We start from the raw sequence: 20,736 nt of genomic DNA, 5'->3' as shown, positions 1-20,736 counted from the left end.
ATAAGCATTTATTACAATATTAAAAAGGAAATTAGGCATTTGGATAGTGGACCAAAAGCTGCTGCTTATTGTCCTCTGTTAGTCTCTGTGAAGTTAAAATGATGGCATGTTAAAGATATGAACTGATTGTTACCCCGCCTTTTTAGTCTCTGTGCCAAGAGAAAAGGAAGATGAGAAAATTAATTTAGTTAAAATGCTAAAAAAAAATGCAGAAAACTTGTTGTCTTTGTTTTCATTGGTAAAGACATCATAAATCCAAGACAGTGCTTAAGTTCCTGTAAATTTTAACAAGATTTAGAATTAGCATACTAGTGACTTGTCTCTTTAGAATAAGAATTTTCTCAATAACATTATAATGAGATAAATGTTAGCCTCCAATTTAGTGGAATAAGGTTATAATGGTTTTAGTATTGTAATTTTGACACTTTTGTTCTCTGTGGTTGTTCTAATTCACTTTCATACACAATCAGTGATTTTGATTTGGCTAAATTATTTGTAAGAGTTGTGAACATGAAATTAACATAACTCATTACTTTACTAGTTTGAGCCAAATCCTCCAGCTCTTTCTTAAGCAAAAACCTTGCTGAAATGCATACTTACCCCTGAAGTGAAAGAGTTTTTATTGAGTAATATCTGCAGATCAGAGAGTTTCTTAATATATATGTAAATGCTTTTTTTTTTTTTGTATATATTTTGATTCACAAATTAAGAACAAGTATTTCATTCTTTGTATATTACCACTGGATATAAGTTAAAAGTTAAGATGAAATTAATGATAAAAGTTAGTATGAAACTACAATAAGAAAGCTTTAATTACTAATAAACCAACTCCATAAACTAGGAACAACTAATTTGCTTTTTTATGTATATACATTCCAGCTGAGACTGTAGAAGAAGAAACTATAGCACATACCAGCAGTACTGTGAATGAGGTTAGATTTCCTTCTTTATTAAGTGTAAGTGCATACATATTTTAAATGTAAACTAGATTTTAAAAGTAGAATGTAAAGCATTTGCATTTGATTCTGAACATGAAATCAATTGAACTCATCTTGATTAAGGAATGCAGTGGAGACCTGAATGAGCTTGATATTTTGTTTGGTTCTGATGTGGCTGAAATTTCAATTAACTATTTATCCTGGACATATGCGTTATTAAAAGATGATGGAAGTCCTATAGGATTCAGTAATCAGATTTCTGTCATAGTTACTGTAGAAACTCATGAAATTTCAGCATCATTGAATCAGTTATAACTGAAAATTGAACTTGTGAATACAAGCATCATCATTTTTTTTTCCCCCGCAACCAAAATTTAAAATACATTACAACTATACAGCTTTTATTGTAAATACCTGTAGAAGCAATGGAAATAAATCTGTGTAAGTGCTTTTGCCCAAATGTATTTATTTTTGTTCTACCTCAAATAGACACTTGTCTTTTAAAACTTTGCCTTGGATTTTAGTTTTACTCATTCTTGAACAGTGTTGTAAGAGAAAAGGGAAATCTTAATGTTCATGTGATGAATGCCCTGGCAGAAATCCTGGTTTTGTTGAAATTAGTCTGTGTTTTGTCATTGACTTTAGTAGAGATAATAAATTCATGATATGCATATGCCTTATGATATAATGATTAATTTGATAAGCATTGCTGCTATGCCCCTATTACAGAATATCTCTGTCATTGAGCTATTTGTCTTTGCATGATAAAAGGAATGCCTACACCCCAGTTCTTTGCATGCTTAATGCAATGAATTGAAAAAGAAGCAAATCTCATTTTGAAAACAGGATTGCCACTATTTTGATTATGGAAATACGAATATACCTGCAGTGTAGCTCAAGTGCGGACCAAGGGCGAGAGCTGGAGAGAAAACCCAGATGCCGAGCCAAGAGGAGACCCCAGCACGGCTCCTTGCAGTTCTTACACACAGCTCTGCCCACTGCAGCCTGACCCTAGGCTGCACCACTAGACTGTGCCAGAGGTGGCTTGGAGTCCTGGGATGGGGAAGGAGGAGGCAGAGCTTCTTACTGCTTGTGGGGCTCAGGACACTGACTTGATTTCCAAGTGGATGTTTTTAAAAGGCCAGATAACAGTTGCTTGGTTTATGGAGATTCTGAAGCTGCTGTTCTGTCCATCTGTGCTTAAGTTTGTACATCCAGTAGTTCCACGACAATTTTAGTCCTTACCTTTTTCATGATATAATATTTTTTCTTTTTAAGCATACATTAAAGTTGAGACTAAATCCGCTTGGGAAGCGTTAGTGTCATGCTGCTAAGGCAATTTAATAGATTACATGATGATTAAAAAAAATAGGGACAGGATTCACAAAGAAGATTTATGATCATAATTACAGCATTTACATTTTCAGCATAACGTTATTGAGTCAGATCTGTCATTTCAGTATAGTCACTTAGGTTCCCTGTACAATGAATAGAGAAAATAATAGGAAATCTCAGAATGAAATCCACAAAATCCAAGTGCCGGGTGTGAGCCATCTGAACGGGCTAGGGCAAGATAGATGATATAAGTGCTGGCTCTTCATTTGCATGGGTTTAAACTCAGGCCTTATGCCATTATGCCAAGCTACTCAGTTATGAAAGAGTTTGTCATAAGTCTCTTTTATTCAGTTCTAGTAGAAATTGTGTTCACATTGAGTGATAAAGTGATAAACCCACTATAGGAGGAAATAAAAGACAGTGCTCCCAGCCTAGGAGTTGGCCACATTTTTAGTCTTTCATTTCCTTTCTCTTTCTCTGTAGACCACTGAGCCAGCACTATTTCTACAAGCTGAAGTCACTGAGATTAGAAAATTTCCCTGCATGAGAAAAGGCAAAACCACTTATGCTAGCAACTTATATTTGGCAGGTTCATTCCAGCAAAATGGCATCTTGCTCTCAGACTTGAATCCACAGATAGAATTTGGCCCTCTGTGTTTGTGTAATTCTGCATACACAGGTTTATGGCAAAAAAAAAATAATAAATGGGATATTGATTCAAAACATTAGGATGCTTCAGAACTTTTGCATGATTATTATATTATTCAAAGAAAAAAAGTTCTTCAGTTTGGGTATTTCTGTAACTCTTAGAAAAAAAAAGTGTAGAAATACTTTAGAAATAATTAAATACCTTTAAAAATGTATGAGTAATTTAAAAGAATTTGCAGTTTGAGAGGTTGCATTGTGAAAAGTAAATGTTATTTATTTATGGATTTTCTATGTGTAAAAATCCAAAAGAAGCCGATGTTGAAAATGTAGTTAAATATTCAATGAATTCACTGCTGTACACTTACTGATATAGGTTGAAGAGGTTATTCTGTCAATGAGGATAATCAGGAAAAGGTTCATTTAAAAGAATAGCTACTGTTTTCTGAATAGAAGTGTCCTGAGCAGCAGGATTTGGATTTGGAGAAAAATCACATATATTTATATGTAAGCATAAATTCAACTCAGAAGGTGCTGTAACATTTCCACCATCTGCAAGAGCAAGCCTGGACTATTGTATTAAACACATGCTTAGTATGTAGAAGTCATGAAATGCAGTTCTTTCTTACATTGTAGGTAGTACATAGAGAACTGATGTATCTGGAATTTGTACAGTGCCCAGGCTGTGTGTAAGTATGAAAGTCTGCAAAAAAATAAGGTCATAGTCATGAACAGTAATATGCAGAGCAATAAGTAAGTTTAGTGGTAGTATTGTGTGTGAAAAATTGAGCTATCAGAAAATGTAATGTGACTAAAAATCACAGTTTTCCAGGGGAGAACATGAGCTCAGTTAACTGGTCCTATTTTGCAGTCAGGAGTTGGGACACATTTTGAAGTCAAACCTTTTTACAGCTCTATAGATTTTCCTATAATATGATTTTCCTTTCTCAATCAGAACATGAACTAAATTAAAAATTCTGAAATTAGTATTGGGACAAAAATTAATTTCCTAATTAGATTTAGCAGTTAGAAGCTGCTTAGTACAGCTTAGGTGGAAGAACTGCCGTGTTTTAAAGTGAGTTTGAAAATATGGAGTCCTTTAGTTCTATTTTTATTGTAATTGACTGAATTCAGGGGCATATTTTCTCATTTTATCTCATGTGATGTAGGTAATGTTGGCAGGAATAGGCCCTTAATGAGAGTCTGTTGAAGATTTATGGGCAATAATCAAACGTGGGTTATTTTTCATAGTTGTACTGACTTCGCATTACTAATTAAAATAAAGATGCAATACCAGCTTATTTTTAACAGGTAATGAGCAAACATGACTCAGATATGAAAGGGGAACAAATCTATTCAGTAAGACTATGGGAGGTCAGCTTTGCTAGTCTCTGGTCGACCCATTTTAATTGGTGTGTATTCCCTCTACGATTGGAAGTGAAAGTCAGATAAATTGACCCAGGATGATACCTTTATTTTGGAGACAGGGAGAGTGGATTTTTCTCTGCCTTCTACTGCTGAACATAGGCACTGCTGTTTACTTCCAGAGGGCAGAAAGGGATCCTCTACCAGAAAGATGCTAGGAAAATTTTGTATTAGAGAAACAAGCAGCAGTTTTCATGAAAGCACCCAATATAACTTTATAACAGAAAAGTTCACTTTAAACACTAGATTTTTGATCATTTACTTTCCCCAAATCTAAAGCTTATAGTTTTCAGCAGGGTAGTTTCTGAGTACCATCCATAATACTTCACATTGCATAAAGCCTATAAATTTGTTTTACAGGCAGCTTGTAAATGCAGTCCTCTTTGGAATTTATTAACAAATGTAATGTTACTTTAGATTCTCTTTCACATTTTAATGATTTGTGGTTAAATGGCATAGTGTTCAATGTTTATAAAAAGCATGAAGAATGTATTGTAGAAACAGAGAATCACTGTGGGGTGGCTAGTAAATTTCTGTTTAAGCCTATGTGCAGTATCAGAAAATCAGCATATGTGATTATCTCACATATGTGTTGGAATTCTTATATACAAATAGCCATTGTTTAGTAGAAATGGAAGAGGCATATCCATTGTGAAGATGCAGTTTTTCCATTAAGTAAGTGTAAGGATTTATTTTCTAAAAATACTTCTGAGTGTAAATATATAAAAAGCAAGTCAACAAGTTAGATATTGACATGGGTAATACAGGAATTCAAAAGACAGTTTGTCTTTTAGGATTACTAATTTTAAAAACTATATATCATAGTACATTTATAAAATTAGGTTGCAATCCAGGAAAACATTTGCAATCAGGACAAAAGCTAGCCTTGTTCTCAACTATAAGTATATATTTAAGTTCTGTCTTGAACACAAGTAAGATTAAAACTGATTTTCTAACGTAACACTTTAAATAACTTTGTGTTGAAATAAGAAAATAAATAGAATGCATTACTAACATAACATAAACCACATTTTTTCCAGTTTTGTTTGTCAAAAAAGAAACAACAACCACCATCAACAAAAAAAGTGTCAGTGCATACATTTTGCAGCACAAGATAGAAGTAGTAATTATAAAAGAGAAATTGTTATTTTTTAACTCTTAAAAAAATCTCCAGACTGAATGTTGAATGAATGTATTGGCCTGATTGGCTGATAAGAATCAACTGCAAAGTCTATATCAAATATTTAATATTATTTGGTGCTTTATCAATTTTCTGGAATTGGAATTCTCTTTAGTACTGCTAGAACTACTAATACTACTCATATTGTGTGATCAAGATTTTTCCCTTGTAGCAATATGTTTTAGTTAAAATTCAAACTTGAATCTCTCTCTATTGTTTTTTATTGCCATGGTACCTCTTCCTTGTTTTCTTTATTTACTTGAAAGTAAATATTTTTTTTCTACAGTTGCATCTAAATATTTTAGTGCCCAGGTAAACAAGCTCAGTGCTGATGGCCATAGAAACTACATTATCTAACCATAAATCATTCGTAATAATGATCAGGAGAAGTAGGCAAATAGCATCAAAACTAAATATAAAATATTTTTTTCCCAGTCTTTTAGGTTTTCCGAATATTCATTTGCATATCACTTATAAAGGAACATCAGTTATTCCTGGTAGCATACATTAGACTTTTTATAAATTGAAGTTGCAATTTAAAGAAAAACAATTCACTTTAAAATCTGGGGATATACAAGTTAATACTTGTGTCTATGTCATAAACCATGAACTGTTTTTCATTACATGTAATTACTTTGCATTATAGTGTGAACAGATGCCAAAGTAAATGTCCAAATTATTGTAAAACATATCAATTTTTCAAGCCTGGAACCATTAGAACCAAAATCTGAGATTCTTGATCAGTAACTGTTGAACTCGGCTAGCAAATCAAGCCAGAGTGGAGATGGTTACTATTACCAGTAGTTATTGTAAAAAATGTTCAGATATTTTTGAGAGAGAAAAGTCAGAAAAATTGATGTGTTTCTGAATACTTTTAATTGAGGTGTCCTGAAGATGAGTCATTGTACTTACAGAGAAAAAAAATATATATTGCAACTTGACATAGCACTTGCTTCTACTCTATTTCACAGAATCATAGAATCATTAAGGTTGGAAAAGACCTTCAAGATCATCTGGTCCAACCATACACATATCATTTATTGAATATTTGAGAGACTTTTCAATACTGTAAGAGTTCTGACCATAGGTAGCAAAGGAATTCATTCAAGCGTAACTTTTAATTACACTACTTTGCATATAAGTAAAGGAGAGTTAGCAGTGATTCTCAGAACCTCTTTTTGTCTTGGGATGGATCTTCCCAAAATGACTTGGTGGTCTTTCCTATTACACAGGGTAATACTTAGACAGACTCAGAGAAATAGACTCCCTCTGTATAATCTTTATTTGAGAGATTTATTTGTATTGGTCACTTTAGTCTGCTTTAGCTTGCTCTGAATCATCCTATTCCACTCCTAAGAGGCTCCTTGTCTCTATAAATAACAAAGATAGATTAGGCTCCTTGTTTTGGTCCTCTTGAATTATACCTAAGTGCAAGAGAAACACCCCAGATACACCCCAGTACAGATTCTTACACAAGTTTATCTATGCTTTAAGTTTGTCTAGCAATTTCAATTAAACATGTTAAATATATGTTGAAATCAAGGCTGCTGTGTGTTGTGTTAATAAGAATTAAAAAGTTAATACATATATAAGGCAAGAACAGCATTTAAGGTGAAATAAAATTATCCTAATCTAATTTATAATCAGATTTAGACTTAATTCCTAGGATTTCACTTTAAAATGTACCCCAGTCAGTCAATGTATATGAAATATTAATTCCATAACCTATGGTATTAATAGAAATCATAAAAGAATTTAAAGTGTTGTTGAACTTTTGTTACATAAAAATGATAATTTTATATAATTTTATATAATTTGCATATATATGCATACACATACACTTTTACTTTGTAATTCTTCTTCAGTTAAATTAAATTTTAATATGAAAAAGTTATATATATAATGTGTAGATCGAGGAGTCGTTAAAAAAAGTGCATCTTAAGTATTCAACTTGATTTAAAGCTGAGGAAGTTTTAGATGTTGCACCAGAAAGTAGAACAATCTAGTTATTCAAAGGGCGAATGTTCACAAAAGTGTAAAGTCTATCGTCTGTGTAGTGATTTAGACAAAATGCAGCTGCAGTTGAAATTAATCAGCTTTATAACTGAACAGAATTACCCTTGGTATTTTGTTGTAGACTGATGCTTAGCAGGTGGTGGTTTATTAACACTGCTTTCTTAGATACACTTTACAATCAGTTCTTCCAAGACAGCACACCAAGCAGGAACTTTTTGTTAGCTTGGTTTGTCTGAAAATGTTTTCTGATAGTTAAACAATAAACATAAACAATATTTGGTCTTAAGACCAAATATTACACAAGAAGTATGGTATGTACAGTGTCCAGCTTTTTACCAGTGCATTTCTGTTTTAATGTTTTAATATTTTAAAACATGTAAAATATTTTAACTTTCAGAATTATTTATTTATTTTTACAGTTTACAGTGTTTGCTTGGAATATTTCTGTGGCTTATCTTAATATCCAAAACCTTTTACTGTTGTGCAGTCTTTCATAGGTCTGTTCTGTACTCAACTATATCTCTCACCATTTCTATAAATAATGTATTGTTGGCCAAGATCTTTATTTTAAAAAGTGTTGGAAACTCTCACAGCTTCAACGGGAATTATGTTTAGGAACAAAAGGTTGGAGTCTACCACTTTGAACATACATTAGTTAAAATGTTTCAGACCACCAGCACTTCTGTATGTTTGTATATGTATTTACGTATATATAAAAAATATATTTATACATATAAATACATTATCGTGTAAGTATAGTATTTTACATAGAAAATAACTCTATATGTTTGTTCTTTTAACAATTGCTTATGGCAGTTCTTACTGTCCTGAAATTATTTGATTTCTCTAGATTTACACAAATGAAATCCTAGTAACTTGCATTTCAGAAAATGAGACAGTAAAGAAAAAAAATATGCATGACTTTGCAGAAAACCTGGTAATTCCAAATGTACATAATGCAGTCATTGTTAAGTTAAAAAGAATTAATTTACCAACAAGTTTAGAGAAGAAAATAGTGCATTACAGTTCTATGTCGCCTACAGTTAGAATTGCAGATTTTTAGGCTGTTCTTTATCCTAAATATATCAAATAATATGCATTAAAAATCTTGAATCTGTGGATGTGAAATTTTAGCTGCAATCTTTCATACATGTGTATCTTGAACAAGTTGTTGAAGGAATGAATATATGATTAAATGAACAGTCACTTTGAGTGATGAATTCCCCTTGGAGCTTGTTATCTATCATTAATAGAAGATTCTTTTTGCACGTCTTGTATAGTAGTTAAGTTGAAAGTGGCTATTTTGTGACTTTTGATTACCAAATTGATTCAGATGTCATCCTTATTATTTCTGATAGGAATTCTACATTTCTAAGGTCTCAATATTTGAAAACTTAGTGTTTGGTTCAAGCATTCTTTTGCTAAGTATGGTTATTGGCTTTGGGCTAGAGCTCACATAAAACAGTTGTAATTATGTAGTTCTGCAGTAAGCTTTGGTAAACACTTGTCATAGAATCTATCCAAGAAATTTCAGAATCATCTGTAATTATGTTCACATGTATCAAGTATAACTGAGTAATATGAACCACTGGTGTGATGGACTGATAAACTGCTGTACAATGACAGACTGATTTACACCAAGAATGAGCAACCTTTGGACCATTTGTTTTCATTCCTTGGGAATTTCCATGATCTCATCTATATTAAAAAAAAAATCAACAAAAACTAAAACTGTTGAACAAGTAATGATCTATTTTGGTGAAGCCTAAGTTTTCTCATATACAAGCTATTATTTAGTCCAAATGAATCATGTTCTGTCTGTCTGTAAACTGTGAGAATTTAATAACTCTGTTCTACTAATTATGTTTAAAGCATCCATAACACTGTTTCCTATTCTTGCTAACCACATATTTTAACGCTTGTTAGTTCTTTACCTTCATATTTCCCCTCAACTGCCTCCGAGCCTACATAAACCTGTACAGCTAAATAAAATAAATAAATAAATAAAAAACAGGTACCTTTCTCTGGTCATAAATTAAAGTGCCAAGGCCTAGCCTGATATATGGCTATTCTGTCTCCTTCAGAGCAGTTTGGGCTCATTCATACTGCCAACTGGAAGAGTTCCTGGCTTGTTCTGTGTTCCAAATCTTGCCTAGATCTAGTCTGGGAGAGTGTTATTTGGCATAGGTTTTAACAAAGATTTACCAAAGTGTTATTCGACATTGATTTTAACATGTTAGCAAGAAATTGTAGTGGATTGTTGAAGTATTGCTTGAGCCTGTGACATAGTCCTGTTTAATGTGTTAGTAGTATGCGCAGAATCAGGATAATATAGGTTGCAAGAGACCTCTGGAGGTCAGGTCTCAAAGCAGGTCTAATCAGATCAGGTTCTCAGGCTCACCCAGATGTTCTTTTAATATGTCCAGGGACAGAGATCCTACAGCCTCTCTGTGCAAGTGCTCTAGTTTCAGCTGGGATCGAGTTAATTTTCTTCCTAGTAGCTTGTATGGTGCTGTGTTTTGTATTTAGAATAAGAATAATGCTGATAACACAGTTTTTTTTTTTTTCTATGTAGTGTAAGATAGTACATAGTACATAGGGCAGAAAAGCCTCAGAGGATTTCACTTAATTAAATTTAGTGCTAATTTTTAATATTAAGTTTTAATTCCTGATTCAGGTATTGTGAAAAACAAGAAAACAAACAGTTAAGCCAAAACTTAAGGGAACACTTTGCCTCCCCCTTCTCCAGGCTCAGCTTCAGTCCAACATCTCTCTTCCCCCCCTTTTTAGCCTCACCTCCAATTTGTTTTGCCAAATTCTTCAGTGTGGTGCTGGGCAGCTGCCATGGTTTTGGCTGGGACAGAGTTATTTTTCTTCACAGAGGCTCACACAATGCTGTGTTTTGAATTTTTGATGAAAATGGTGGTGATAACACACCAATGTTTTTAGCTGTTGCAGAGCAGTGCTCACACGGACCCAGGGACTGTTCTACTATTCTGCTCCTTACTGTCCCTACTGGGACAGCTGGCCCAGGCTGGCCAAAGGGATGTCCCACAGCATGTGGTGTCATGCTGAACAACAAAACTGTGAGTGTTGGCCACGGGGGCTGCCATTGCTTTGGGATAGGCTAGGCGTCTGTTGGCTGGTGGTGAGCAATTGCATTGTGCATCACGTATTATTATTATTATTATTATTATTATTATTATTCATTTTTCTTTCTGTTTTATTAAACTGTCATCTCAACCCATAAATTCTCGCACTTTTACTGTTTTCAGTTGTCTCCCTCATTCCATTTTAGGGGGTGAGCAAATGGCTGTGTGGTACCTAGCTACCTGCTGTGTTAAACCTCAACAGTCCTTATGACGCCCAGTGTGAGGCTCAAAGGGTTGTGATAATGATACATCTGACCAGAGCATCAGAGAGAACAAATTTGTTTATAATTATTTTCTCCATGCTCCTAATCATGACAGTGTTTTTTCACTGGACTTGCTACAGTATGTCAACTTTTTTTTTTTTTTTTTTTTGTGTGTGTGCTGGAAAGCTGAAAACTATACACAGTACTCCAGATGCAATCACACCAGTCCCTTACAGAGAATGTGAATCACTTCCATTGACCTGTTGGCTACTCTCTTACTGATGCAGATTAGAATGATGTTGGCCTTCTCTGTCACCAGTGTATGCTGATGAACAGAACAGAACAGAATAGAATAGAATAGAATAGAATAGAACAGTTCATATGGAAGGGACTTTCAAAGATCAAGTCCAACTGCCTGACCTCTTCAGGGCTAACCAAAAGTTTAAGCGTACTGATGCATTGGAGGGCATTGCCCACATGAACCCTGACAGGTGTGAGGCATGAACCACTTCTCCAGGAAGCCTGTTCCAGTGTTTGACCACCCTCACAGTAAAGAAATTTTTTCTAATGTCCTATGTGAACCTCCCCTGGTGCAGCTTTATGCCGTTCCCACATGTCTGTCATTGATTACCAGGGAGCGGAGACCGGCACTTCTTTCTGAGCTTCCCCTCCTCAGGAAGCTGCAGAGACCAGTGAAGCCACCTCTCAACCTCCTCTTCTCCGGACTGGACAACCCAAGTGTCTTCAGCCTCCCCTCATAGGACATGTCTTCCAGCCTAGTAACCAGCTTTGTTGACCTCATCTGGATGCTTTCAAGGACCTTAACATCCTTGTGGAGACCAGAACTGCACACAATAATTAGGGTGAGGCTGCACCAGAGCAAAGTATAGTGGGAGAATCACCTCTTTTGACCAGTTGGCTATGTTGTGTTTAATGCATCTCAAAATGCAGTTTTCCCCCAGGGCCCACTACTGGCTTGTGATGAGCCTGCTGTCAGCCAGCACTCCCAGATCCCTTTCTGCTGAGCTGCTCTCCAGCCACTCATCTCCCAGTCTGTACCTGCATCTGGCATTACTCTGTGCCAGGTGCAGAACCTAGCTTTTTTTTTGTTGTTGTTGAGCTTCAAGTTGTTGCTAATCTCTCAGTGCACCAGTCTATCTAGATCCCTCTATAAGTCCTCTCATCCCTCAAGGGAGTCAAAGGCACCTCACAGCTCAGTATCATCAGCAAACTTGCTGAGGATGCACTCCACTCCATCCTCCAGGACTAATATTCAGCTTCTTGTTGCCAGGACCTCCAGGTTCTTTTCCTGAAAGGCTGCTTAGCATAGATTCATAGAATCAGAGAATCAGAGAATGGTTTGGGTTGGAAGGGACCTTAAAGATCATCTAATTCCAACCCCTGTGCCATGGGCAGGGATACCTCCCATCAGACCAGGTTGCTCAAGCCCCATCCAACCTGGCCCTGAACGCTTCCAGAGACGGGGCATCCACAGCTTTTCTGGGCAGCCTGTTCCTGTGCCTCACCACCCTCAGAGTAAAGGATTTCTTCTTAATATCTAATCTAAATCTCCCCTCATTTACAGAATCACAGAATCACAGAATCGTCTAGGTTGGAAGAGACCTCCAAGATCACCCAGTCCAACCTCTGACCTAACACTAACAAGTCCTCCACTAAACCATATCACTAAGCTCTACATCTAAACGTCTTTTAAAGACCTCCAGGGATGGTGACTCAACCACTTCCCTGGGCAGCCCATTCCAATGCCTAACAACCCTTTCAGTAAAGAAGTTCTTCCTAATATCCAACCTAAACCTCCCCTGGCGCAACTTTAGCCCATTTAGTTTAAAGCCATTACCCCTTGTGCTATCACTACACCCCCTGACATAGAGTCCCTCCCCATCTTTCCTGTAGGCCCACTTTAGGTACTGGAAGGCCTCTATAAGGTCTCCCTGGAGCCTTCTCTTCTCCAGGCTGAACATCCCCAAGTCCCTCAGCCTGTCTTCATAGGAGAGGTGCTTCCTAGCTAACAGATCTGCAGCTTGCATTTTTGAATGGGGTTATTACATCCCACGTGCAGGTCTTGACATTTCCCCATTTTTGAACTTTTTGAGGTTCCTGTCGGGTATTTCTCTAATTTGTTAAGGTTTCTCTGAATAGCAACACTGCACTCTGGTATATCAGTTGCTTTCCCCCTATTTAATATTTAATATCACTCATAAAGATATCAAGCAGTATCGACCCAGAGCTGATCTCCAAGGGGCACTACCGGAAGTAGCTTGCTGGAACTAGTGTAGCAGTCTTATGAACATGATGGTGCAAACATTTTTCCCCCAACCCATGCTGTCCATTTAATCAATTTGTATCTCAACAGTTTGGTTACAAGGGTACTAAGGGAGGTGGTATCAAATGCCTTGCTAAAATGAAAGTAAACATTTATTCTTCTCCCCTTTTCTACAGAGCCAGCCACCTAATTGTGGAAGGTTGGTGAGCAGTGATTTGCACTTGTTAAATTCTTGTTGGTTGTTTGTAGTCACCTTTTTGTTTTTCATGTGTTTGGAAGTAACTTCTGAGAGGATTTGTGGTGTAAACATCCCAGAGACTTAGACTGAGAAGCCTGTAGTTCCCTAAATCCTCCTGTTTGCCCTTCTTGAAGAATAGATCCAGCTTGAGACTCTGGTTCAGGCTGTTACATATTAATGCAATTAGTCAAAGTAGTGGCAATGTGATTTTAATTATTTTCATACAAGGAAGTAACACAATGGGTGGTATAACTTGGGAACGGATTACATGATACAGGAAAAAGAGTTTTGGATTCTGCTTCTTTTGTTTATACTTCTTTTCATACAGAAATGTGTAGTACCACATGGTCAGTTTAAGTTTTGGTGTAAAAGTAGATTTTGTGATGTCTGCACTGATATATGGAGCAAATTTTATTCAAATCTGTTAATAATGAACAAAGTAAAATGCATTTGGAATTTTGTGTGTGGGTATACTTAAAAGATATTTTATGTACAATAATTGTCAGTGCAGCTAGCAATGCCCTTTTTTTTTTCCTCTTTATATTTGCAGGTAAATATTTTTGAAAATGTTTTTAATCTTGTTTCAGTTTTAAGATCATACTTAGCAGGTGGATAATTCAAAGACCAAAGTATTGGAGGTTTTAAAATTAACAACTCTGAATAAGTTTGTGTTGTCTGTTCTAGAAAGGGTTTGATGGTATATCTCTTTGATGGAATTTTCATATTAGACATACCTCTTACTGTATGAAGGTTTACAGACAAGTATGCTTTTTTTTACAGACAGTTCCTACTGATTTTACAAACAAAATAAGTAGTAATAGTAAAGGTTATTTTGCTGTCTTAATTTAGTTACATTAGGGCTTATGTCAATAGAAAAAAAATAACTGAAAGTCACACTGTCATGATTTTGTAAACTGACAAAGATATTTCATAGTGAAAGATATATCAAAGTGAAAAATGCAATTGGTTTTGGATGCCCTTTAAGATCTAATGTAGGTTATCTTCCAAATTGCTGATGATCATTTTAATAATTCTAAGGCACTTAGATGTAACAGATATTGAAAAAATATGTATGTGATCAGTGAAGCTTATGAAAAGACTGATTAGGTTGAAATTTTGATTGACTTTTAGGTATTCTAAAAGTTTGAATTAGCTCTGATTCTATTTAAATACTGTCTAATTTGATAGTAACTTCCACTGTGCACAAAAAAAGTGAAGTGACATAAGTTATATTTTTCTATTTTTTTTTTAATCTCTTTCTTTAATGTTACATGCCTGAAATGTATTATGCTTCTCTTACTTGTTGCTTTTTCTAGGTAGTATAAAACAGATTAACAACAAGAATGTAGCTTTGTTATGGTGCTGTGTATCTCTGAAGTGTGCCGGATGTAGAAGAAGAGATGCTTTCAGTCTTTTATGAGAGGTTTTGTTGTGCAGAGAAATAACAGGAGGCTGGAAAATTGTGACTGCTCAGTAATCCCAAATCTATCATTAAAGAATTATGCAGCTTTTTATAAGACACCCTTCGTGAAGTTTTATCTTACTCAGAATGTAGGCTTTATCTACAAGAGGTGTAAATGAGATCAGAATCTGACCCAGTTATGTTTCTCCAAATGTTAAGGTGCTTCAAATACTTTTTTTTTTTTTTTTTCAAACACAAATATCACCAATGAAAGACTTAATGTTGCCCAGAAAATTTTAATTCTTGGATGACATTTCCCAGTTATTTCTATAACAGAAAACATCTTTCTGTTACGAACACCATAGGAATTTATGAAAAGAGCTAAGTCTCTCAAGGGATTTATTTAATCTGAGAAATCCCCATGTCTCTCTTTCACATATAGAAAAACCTGGGCAACAAGCTAATGCTAAATTTTAGAAGGCCCAGTTTAGGCAACAGTGTCACTCCTCCTTAATTTCTAAAGGCTTAAACTAAGAAAGAATCTAGGTGTGGGACACTAATTCTTTTGTAACTGAGCGTTATACGTTTGCTGTATAGTGTAAAATTGCTTCAGGTTTCAGTTTTAGGATATAGACAGGGTTAGCTATGCATAGTCATTTTTTATTTTTGGGTAGTTGCAGCAGGTGATATGTAGTAGACAGTATGTTTCATAGTAGTAAAAGTGCCAGAACTTAATTCTTTGTGTGTAATAATTTATTACCTCTGGGTGCTCTTTACTTATACAAAGAGATTTTGGAAGAGGTCTTTTTTACACTTCTTACTAACTATTCCAAATTTGCATTCTCTATAGGTTCTGAGTACACTGTGTTTTTTAACTGCAGGATCTTTGATGCTCTCTCCATTGTGGGATCCAGTTCTGTTACTGTAACCAGCATTATTGATATTTGAGACCCTTATTTAACAGGTGGTGTGGTTTAGCCCCAGCAGGCAACTCAGCACCACCCAGCCACTCACTCACTCTCCTGTATATGTATATATCTCATTAAAAAGTTACACATATGAGAAAAATTCTTGCCTACCCAAAGCAATGGCAGCCCCCCCGGACAACATTCGCAGTTTTGTTGTTCAGTATGATGTCACATACTGTGGGAAATCCCTTTGGCAAGCCTGGGCCAGCTGTCCTGGCTGTGTCCCCTCCCAGCTCCTAGTGCACACCCAGCCCCTCGCTGGCAGGGCAGCACGAGGAGCAGAACAGTCCCTGGCTCCATGTGAGCACTGCTCTGCAACAGCTAAAAACGTTGGTGTGTTATCACCACCATTTTCATCAAAAACCCAAATACAAGATACATATTTGCTGGTGTTAAAAGAATCTTACTCCATCTCCAGGATGTGCTTTCAGGCTTATTGTTTTATTCCTCATGGAATTTGGCTTTATTTAGTCCCTAGAACTCTAGAATCCAGTGAAAAATACTTTGACAAAAGACCATTACTACTGCTGAGCTGGTATTTCTGTCATTTTTCAGTACTTCATGGTGTTATTTTAGCTACTTGACATAGTTAATTTGTACTTTTCATTTCTATTCCAGTATCAGCCAGCTATGACTGGGAGCTCTGCTATCACCATGTTGTCTCCTTTGCTATTGTTTTCTCAAAAGTTTCAGCTAGCACTCAGTTGAACACCACTTGCATACTGAGGATTTCCAGCATTGCTGGTGACCTTTCACAAGTTCATAAATTTAGTTTTGCATCATGCATAGTTTCTGAAGATATTTTTATCCTTTTGTGTCATATCTGGCAGTTACTTTAGAGCAACTGAATCAAGCCTGTGGTGAACCTTGGGATTCCTGAAGACAGCTTGGTTTATAGATGTTGAAATGAATATTGTTGTGAAAGTCAAACTTTCAAAATCTGTCAAAATCTGATATTTTAGATTGTAACCTAAATGAACTCTTTAGTGTTTTATAGTGACGGTTTTCTGTTTGTCCTCTCTAACACTGGATTTATGTAATTTATAGACCCTTTGCAAAGAGTGAAGTCCTTTCTGTATCTGTCTGACATAATGACTTGGAGTAAGCTTTAGGCCTGAATACTGCAATGATTTTTGTGCATGTTTAACATAGCACATTGAGGAGCCTAAGAAGGTAATAGATGTGAATATGTGTACGTACTTGCAAGATCAAGCTTTCAGATTGTAAAGAATTGTTTGGGACTTTAGCGTTCTATGGATCTGTCACACAGGATGCAAGAATAGTCATCTGTATTTTATTACTGTCTTCAAATTTTTCCTTTTTAGGATTTTAATTTTGCAGGCTGAGACACAATTTGCAAAATGTATATATATTTATGCTACAGGGAGATGCCTACACCACTTATTAAGACAGTGCTTTTAAAGAAACAAACAATATATTAAGCATCTTTCTTGCACAATTCAAAATGTAAATCCCGAACATGTGGTTAAATGATCTTTATTCTTTATTGGCACATGTACATGCTATCTAATAAGCTTTGGTGGATACATTTGGAAATGAAGGTATTTAATTATTTAGTGTCTGCTGAATATCATATTTTTTACTTTACATGTTGGTGATAATTAATTCTTTTTGTAATTTTCTGATAAATTATTTCTGTTTCTGCCTAATCAGCAGGCACACTGTGAAATATAATTGCACTTGAAGGAAAATTACCGTCTCATGAGATGAGTAAGTTTGATGATTAAATTACATAGAATAAAGCAATAACATTCACATATCCAAGCAGGATGACGTACTCATCCTTTGTTGTGTTTTGATGACCTTTATAAAAAACAGAAAGTCTTTTTAGAAAAAAATCCAAGTATTTCAAGTCAGACTATATGAAAGAAAATTTGAAGAATCCTAAGTAACACATAGTCTCATGGGCAAAGTAAAAAATTCACCTTTTAAAATTAAAAATACTAGTTTTTATTGAAGTTCAACATAATATAAATCACTGAGGTTGGAAAAAGCTCTTAAACCTGATAAGAAAACTTATTTGCTCCTAAAGTTAGTTACTAAACTTGATCAGAAATAAGTTGGCAGCCCAGCATTAATATCAACAGGAGATAGCCTTTTGTACAAATAACATAAAATATATATTGTTTTATAAATAAGAAGACAAATCCTTTCTTACCATTTTTTTCTGTTTTTAGCTGTCTATATAATGCAATATTCATGATCCTTCAGATATTCTTTTTTCTGAGATATGAATATTTGATTTAAGAGTAGGTCCATTTTGATTCAGAACGAACATGTGTGTGACTGTAGACTTGAAAAAAATTATTTTTGGCAGTATTATTCCTTGATTGTTTGTGACAAAGGTCCTGATTTTATAATTAAGTCTGTACGTATGCACAGACCTAAAAGGGGATGCATACCATTATAAGGACCCATCAGTTTAGTATTTGGATATTGTGAGTGAATATGTCTTGTGTTTCATATTCCAAGGGAAAAGAGAGGTTCATGGCCTGCCAGCCCCAAAAAAAGTATTTAGAACACATTGATCCATGAATCTCTGGGACTTCATATTCTACAAGGTATTACAAATATAGAAAAATGTTTGCAGCACTGAATAATGCTCTTCCCAAAAGAGGATGAAGGGTTGAAAAAAAGCCTTTTTGGGCTACTGATCTTTGAATAATGACCTACTTTGGCATTGTGTCCAACTGCTTTTATGTACAGGAAATCTGATAGAAATAATTTCTCTTTGAATTAGGTTTCTTAACAAAAGTTGCCCTAATCTCATACCTTATTCAGAATATCTGTGTATAGGAAGCAAAAACATATTTTATTCACTTGTGTCTACCCATCCCTTTTCCATTGGGAAAAAAAAAATAAAAAGGAAGATTTTTTTTTTCCCCCTGAGGAAATATCCCATGAAAGATAATTATAGAGGAGCATATATGGACAATTTATTTTCTCTTTTTTAGACTTTTCTCCACCACAGTCAGGAAGTTGGTGACTGAAAGGATGCATCAATAAAGCATTTCTGTTGCTAACTTTGATGTAAATAACAGTGAGAATGGAGGTTTGTTTTGTTTTCACATTGAAAAAGAATAATTTCTATTCAGATGTGACTCCCATGTGTTCTCAGTAGGCAACACTGAAACTTGCTTGATTCAGTTGTATGCTGAATTTTTGTATGGAGAAGTTTTGATTCCTGGGGATTCAGAAACTTGCTGTATAATTCAAAGGAAACTCAACACACTGACAGTCAGAAAAGAAACCTGTGGGATGCACTGTCAGTATTTACCAGAGGCCAAAACTTTAAGATGTAGAGGAACTCTCAATGAATCATTTTGGAACCACTATATCTAGAGACAAAGCGTGATGCTATCTGCAGAGGAATTATTATTGATAAGCAGTTCTTTTCTATTAAGAGAAAATTTAATTTGAATGTGGAAAAACAATACTTTAGGATATACCATGTAATATAATATACAGCCACTGGTCTCATCAAGCTTCTGTCCCTTCATAGTGACCAGAAATACAGCTCTGACATGTGCAAGTCAGAACTGTGTAGTCTTTTAAAATAGCTATCAGAGCCTGTATACACAAAGTACAGGACAATCTTTATTGAAAATTGAAAACTTTTTTTTTTTTTTTTTGTGTTTAACCTACATAAATTCAGATGACTGAAAATAGTAGCTCTAGTCAAGTATATATGAAGGTCACCTCATGCCTTAGGAAAGAAATAACACAACTGCTAGTGATCATAGAATCCTAGGATGGTTTAAGTGGGAAGGGATCTCTGGAGGTCTCTAGTCCAACCACTCTACTCAGAGGTTGTTCAGGCATTAATCCAGTTGGATTTTCAAAATCTCTAAGGATGGGGACTCCACAATCTTTCTGGGTATCCTGATCCACTGTTTGACCATGCTTAGAGTAAAGCAGTTACTTCTTACATTTAAACATAATTTCCTGTGTTTCAGTTTGTGCCACTGAGGAGAGTCTGATTCTGTCTTTTTTACTCTCCACCATCAAGCATGCAGGCACATTGATAAGATCCCTTCTGAGCCTTCTCTCCAGGTTGAACAGTCCCAGCTCTGTCAGCCTCTTCTTGTTGTTCAGGGACTCTGATCACTTAATTGTGTTCATGACCCTGAACAAAATAATTAAAGAAAAATAGTATAAATAACATGGCTGGGGAACAGTGAGCAAGCAGTCATTCTGCATAATTTCTGGATAATAAATGTTAGTTAAAACGAGAGAAAGTCCATCTCCACACACACAAAGGAACAGTGGAGAGGGGTGTGGGTGGGGTGCGGGGACAAAGGTCTGGGTAGGGGTAATGAGGCTGGTGTGCTGAGGGCCCTGACATTAACTTTACATGATTTATGCCATGACCTTACTGTCTTATCTGATCAGACAACTGAGATGTTCAGGATGTATGCAGAAAAGGGAAGGTAATAAAAAAAAGGAAAGGATGAAGTAAGAGGGGAAGAAGAAAGACTGGAGGAGAAATGTCAACATTGGAGGCATTAGGTATTCTCTGGAGACATTGGTAATCACTGATGAAATGTATAATTTATGAGCTTTTTTATGATGTTTCTGCATGGGGCAGAAGCTCCATGTGCCATCTCTGCTGTTCCTTTGGAAATACGTTGGCTAAGTGTAAAAAATAATCTATCTAACAACATGCAGTTTTTGCCAAATGCTATCGTTTGAATACCAAAAGGCATTGCCCCTCACCGGCATTTGCCAACGAGAAACACATTCCTCTTTGAGGACATATCCATCACTGGACAAGAAAGCCAGAGTGGACTAATGCAAAGGCTTTGCCCATGTCTCTATATCTGTGGGTGGCACTGGAAGTTTCCAATGTCAGTGCTGCTATGGGAAGCTAGAAGGCTTTCCATAGCCTGAGTCTGTCCCTACAGCCTCACTGATGCTTGGGAATAGTAT

This window comes from Cygnus atratus, chromosome 3 (genome assembly GCF_013377495.2).
Source record: "Cygnus atratus isolate AKBS03 ecotype Queensland, Australia chromosome 3, CAtr_DNAZoo_HiC_assembly, whole genome shotgun sequence".
Taxonomy (NCBI): Eukaryota; Metazoa; Chordata; class Aves; order Anseriformes; family Anatidae; genus Cygnus; species Cygnus atratus.
The sequence above is the reverse complement of the archived record's forward strand: the minus strand, read 5'-3'. Positions refer to the sequence as shown.